Source organism: Lycium ferocissimum, chromosome 12 (genome assembly GCF_029784015.1).
Source record: "Lycium ferocissimum isolate CSIRO_LF1 chromosome 12, AGI_CSIRO_Lferr_CH_V1, whole genome shotgun sequence".
Classification (NCBI taxonomy): Eukaryota; Viridiplantae; Streptophyta; class Magnoliopsida; order Solanales; family Solanaceae; genus Lycium; species Lycium ferocissimum.
In genome coordinates this window covers 24,439,147-24,444,122 of record NC_081353.1, presented here as the reverse complement: position 1 = coordinate 24,444,122, position 4,976 = coordinate 24,439,147, and the positions used below count along the sequence as shown (strand labels likewise).

Below are 4,976 nucleotides of genomic sequence, written 5' to 3'. Positions count from 1 at the left end.
TTTTCGCGAAAATCCATCACAACAATTATTGCAGATAGTATAAATATGAATCAAGATTCAAGAAACAAGAAACAAGATAAGAGTTGAAGTTCAAAGTGAGCATACTTTACTATGGTAACAACTTGCTTTGTTTCGTTCCTTGTAAGGATAGCGATCCAACACACACACACACACACAAAAAGGAACAAAAAAAAGACAGGCGTATACAATTTTGCATTACGGGAATGTTGGAAGAAGAATTCAAATTAAAGTTGTAGTAGGAAATCAAATTTATTTAGGATTTGAGTATTTATTTAATTCATGTCTAAGTAGGATTTTATAGTCAAATTTATCTAGGAATAGGTTTTCCAATTTATAGTCAAAGTCCGTTTCATTTTATTATAAATAGGGGTGTTGATAGCTATTTTATATCGTGGAGAATTATTTAGCATATTATTTTCCTACGTTCAGTTGCTCTTTCTTTCATTCTGTCCGTTATTTTTCAAATATAATATAGGCTTCTTCTTTCTTTCGAACCAACCCAAAGAAAGAATAGTAGAATGGTGAAAAGTGAAGGGGATGAAGAATGGGCAGGCGAAAGTAGAGAATGTGCGTTCAAGGGAAAACGTGCCCCCATGGAAGAAGCAAATAACGTTGAGGTCAATGGTGACAGGCTTGATTCTGAGCGTTGTCTTCAACTTCATTGTATGCAAGTTGAATCTCACAACTAGTGTTATCCCTTCCCTCAACGTGGCAGCGGGGCTGTTGGGATTCGCGATGATTAGGTCATGGACTGCTGTTATTGAGAAGTTTGGCAAGTTGAAGGAGCCTTTTACTAGGCAGGAGAATACCGTCATCCAGGCCTGTGTCGTTGCTTCTTCTGGCATTGCTTTTAGCAGCGGGACAGCAAGTTATATGTTGGGAATGAGTCCATATATAGCATCTCAGGCTGATGCTGGAAATACCCCAAATAATACTAAGAAGGTTGCTATTAGTTGGATGCTTCCCTATCTTCTTGTTGTGAGCTTTGCTGGTCTCTTCTCAATTGTCGCGCTCAGAAAGATGATGATAATGAAGTATAAGTTGACATATCCAAGTGGAACTGCAACTGCATACCTTATCAACTGTTTCCACACTCCTAAAGGAGCCAAGCTCGCCAAGAAACAAGTTGGTTCCTTGTTTGGATCCTTTGGCTTCAGCTTAATATTTGGGGCTATTCAGTGGATATTTGCACGAGAAGAAGGCTGCGGATTTAGTAGCTTGCGTTTATTTGGTTCCAAGCCTATGCTAAAAGGTTCTATTTTGATTTTTCCTCAACATATGTTGGAGTTGGTATGCTTTGCCCCTACATGGTCAATGTTTCATTGCTAATTGGGGCCATAGTCTCATGGGCTATCATGTGGCCGATGATTGAAGCAAAGAAAGGCAATTGGTACTCTGCCCAGTTATCCGCAACAAGTCTTCATGGTATCCAAGGATATAGGGTATTTATCGCAATTGCCATGATGCTCGGAGATGGTCTGTTCCATTTTGCCTACATGTTGGTCCTGACAGTCTTAAGTTTCACAAAGAAGAAATCAGATTCAGGTGAAGAGTCCTTAGAAGACGATGATACAAAGATACGAAACGACTACTTCTTGAAAGACCAGATCCCCAACTGGATAGCCCTTGGGGGCTATCTTGGTATTGCAGTAATATCTATCATTGTGGTACCCATTATCTTCCACTCACTGAAATGGTATCATGTCTTGGTTGCCTATTTGATTGCTCCCATTTTGGACTTCTGTAATTCTTATGGAGCCGGCCTCACTGATTGGTCCCTGGCCTCAAATTACGGAAAAATTACAATCCTTACCTTTAGTTATTGGGTTGGTTTGGAGAATGGTGGAGTAATTGCTGGTCTTGCTTCATGTGGTTTGACGATGAGCATACTAGACACAGCTTCTGGCTTGATGGGAGATTTCAGGACTGGTTACTTAACCCTTACATTGTCGCGTTCCATGTTCTTTAGCCAACTCATTGGAACTGCCATGGGCTGTGTCATAACCCCTCTAGTCTTCTGGATTTTCCATAGTGCCTATAGTTTGGGTGATCCAGAAGGCTCATACCCTGCACCATATGCTCTCATGTATCGTGGAATCGCCCTACTTGGCGTGGAAGGTTTTGGAAGTCTCCCCAAGCATTGCCTCAGGCTCTCCATTTGGTTCTTTCTCGCTGCTATTCTAATCAACCTACTCACTCAGCTGCTGAAGAAATTCGAGACCAAGTATGGAATTTATCGATTCGTTCCGAGTCCAATGTGCATGGCCATACCATTTTACCTTGGAGGATACTTTGCAATTGACATGTGTCTAGGGTCATTGATCCTGTTCATTTGGCAAATGGTGAACAAGCAGAAAGCAAAAGATTTTGGACCTGCATGGGCTTCTGGTCTCATATGTGGTGAATCCTTATGGGGAATTCCAGCATCTGTTCTTGCTCTAGCTGGTGTGAAAGCTCCATTTTGCATGAAATTTTGATCATTGAGGTGCCTGATTTTAGTCACATAATAATTGTACAAAGCACTTTTATCCCTTCATCTAAGTTTTAGAGTCTTTTGATTGTCTTTAGAGTCTTTTGATTGTCTTTAACCGTCAAAATTTGGTTATTCTAGGCTCTTAGCTTGACACACTATTTTTAAGGTTTATGTAATTTTTTTTTTTTATTTTTAGTAGCATTAAGATAAGCTGTGTTCCTATATATTCTTGTTGTTTTCGAATTTCTAGACGTATTTTAAATTTCGTTGGTATTGGATTATGATTTTAGTTAGCAAGGTGAAAAAAAAATGATGGAGTCCCACGTCGGTGGGATAATGGGAACTTGATATCCTTATCCCCAAATTCCAAACCATGTGAATTCCCTATAATTAAGTGAGTTAATGAGATGAAAATGCATTTTAATTGACCATTATTAAATGCTAAAGTTTATGTACAAACACATGACATATATTTATTGACTGACGTAAACAACGGATACGATAAGTCTCTAACTTGTACTTCGGTATATTGTGACTAAAGAGACTCACCGGGATTTTTGTTTCACATTAAAGTGTTACCATTTGCGGTGAATTTAATTGACCATTATTAAATGCTAAAGTTTATGTACAAACACATGATATATATTTATTGACTTGATATAAACAATGGATACAGATAAGTCTCTAACTTTGTACTTCTGTATATTGTGACTAAAGAGACTCACCGGGATTTTTGTTTCACGTTAAAGTGTTACCATTTGCGGTGAACTTATGTGTTTACTAGTCCCTAGACAAACCCCGATTGCACCGATCACTCTACAAAGCTTAATCGGCAAATTGGCCTCTAAACCGGCCAAGATGATAAATACTGACTATATGAAGTGGGTTAAGAACCATGAGGTCTCAGGTTCAATTTTCAGCGAAGACAAAAACGATAGTTAGTCACAGATGATTTCACATAAGTTAGTCGTCTATGTTTAATTGGTATACTCTTGGCTAAAATCAGGTGTTCAATAGGTCACATACTTAGTTGGAAGAATTAACTAAAGGTGACTTTTTAGTTATGAAATTAGTATAGGTGACTTGTGGGGACCATTTCATCTCAAAACCCATTTAAATATGGGATTAAGATAATTGAGGTTCAAAGTGTATTTTTTAAAACTTCTTAATCTTTTATAAAATATAAAAAGATCCCAACAATCCAAAAAACCCACTAGCCCCCCTTCTCATCCTCCCACCCCTACCCCCCGACCCCCACACCCCCCCCCCCTCCCAAATTTTTTTTTTTTTTTTTAAAGTTTTGATATTTTTTATTTGCTTTGTCACCAGTCCCCCTCCTCCTCCCACCCCTCCCCCCACCTCTCCCCCCACCCCACCCCCCCCCCCCCCATTTTTTTTTTTTTTTTAAGTTTTGATATTTTTTTATTTGCTTTTTCACTAGCCCCCTCCTCCTCCCACCCCTCCACCCCCCCCCCCAAATTATTTTTTTTTAATTTTTAATTTTTTTTATTTGCTTTTTCACAGCCCCCCCCCCCTCGCCCCGCCCCCCTTCCCCCCAAATTTTTTTTTTTTTTTTTTAAAGTTTTAATTTTTTTATTTGCTTTTTCACCCCCCACCTCCTCCTCCTTCCCCACCCCCACCCCTCACCCCCCCCCCAATTTTTTTTTTAATTTTGATTTTATTTATTTGTTTTTTCCCCCCCCCCCCTCAAAAAAAAATTAAAAAAACAAATTTGATTTTTTTTACCATTTACACCTCCCCCACCAAATTTTTAAATTTTGTTTTTTGATTTTCTTTATTTATTTTTTCACCCCCTTTCTCCTCCCGCCAACCCCCCCCCCCCCCCCGCCCAAAAAAAAAAAATTTTGAAAAGTTTTTCTTTTGTTTTTTTGCACCCCCCCCCCCCCCCCCCACCCTTCCAAAAAAGGAAGTTTTTTAAAAAAATTATTTTTTTTGCACCACGCTCCCCCCTCCACTCCCTAAAAATAAATGATTTTTCTTGAAAAGAAGTTTTGAATTTTTTTTTTTTTTTTTTGATTTCTTACTTCCCCCACCCATCCGAAAAAAATTAATTTTGTTTTTTTTAAAAAAAATCCATCCCCCCCCCCCCCGCCCCCACTCCAAAAAAAAAAATCTTGAAAGGAAGTTTTGAATTTTTTTTTTTTGTTTGTTTTGGGTTTAGAAAAAATTTGGATAAAATCCAGGTTGTTGTTGTTGTGTGTTTGTAGTGAAATAGAAGGTTTTTCCGTTGTTGTCCTGGTATGGTTCGGGGGTTTAGGAAAAGATATCCAACATATGATTTTTTTTGTTCTTGTCCTGGTATTTATCTGGTTCTGTCTATAGAAGATATCCAACAGATTTGTAGTTGTTGCAACAAGTTCTACACTTGTGGCAACAAGTAGACAATCTGTTGCAACAACTACAAATCTGTTGGACATAGCTTGATTATTTGGTTCGTTTGTAGAAAATATCCATGATTTTT

The 4,976-nt window shown here is 38.4% G+C and overlaps 1 pseudogene; it reads left to right on the top strand.

Moving 5' to 3' along the window:
• The first annotated feature begins 539 nt into the window (after positions 1-539).
• On the top strand, positions 540-2,582 carry LOC132040691 (probable metal-nicotianamine transporter YSL7; annotated as a pseudogene).
• The last annotated feature ends 2,394 nt before the right edge of the window (positions 2,583-4,976 follow it).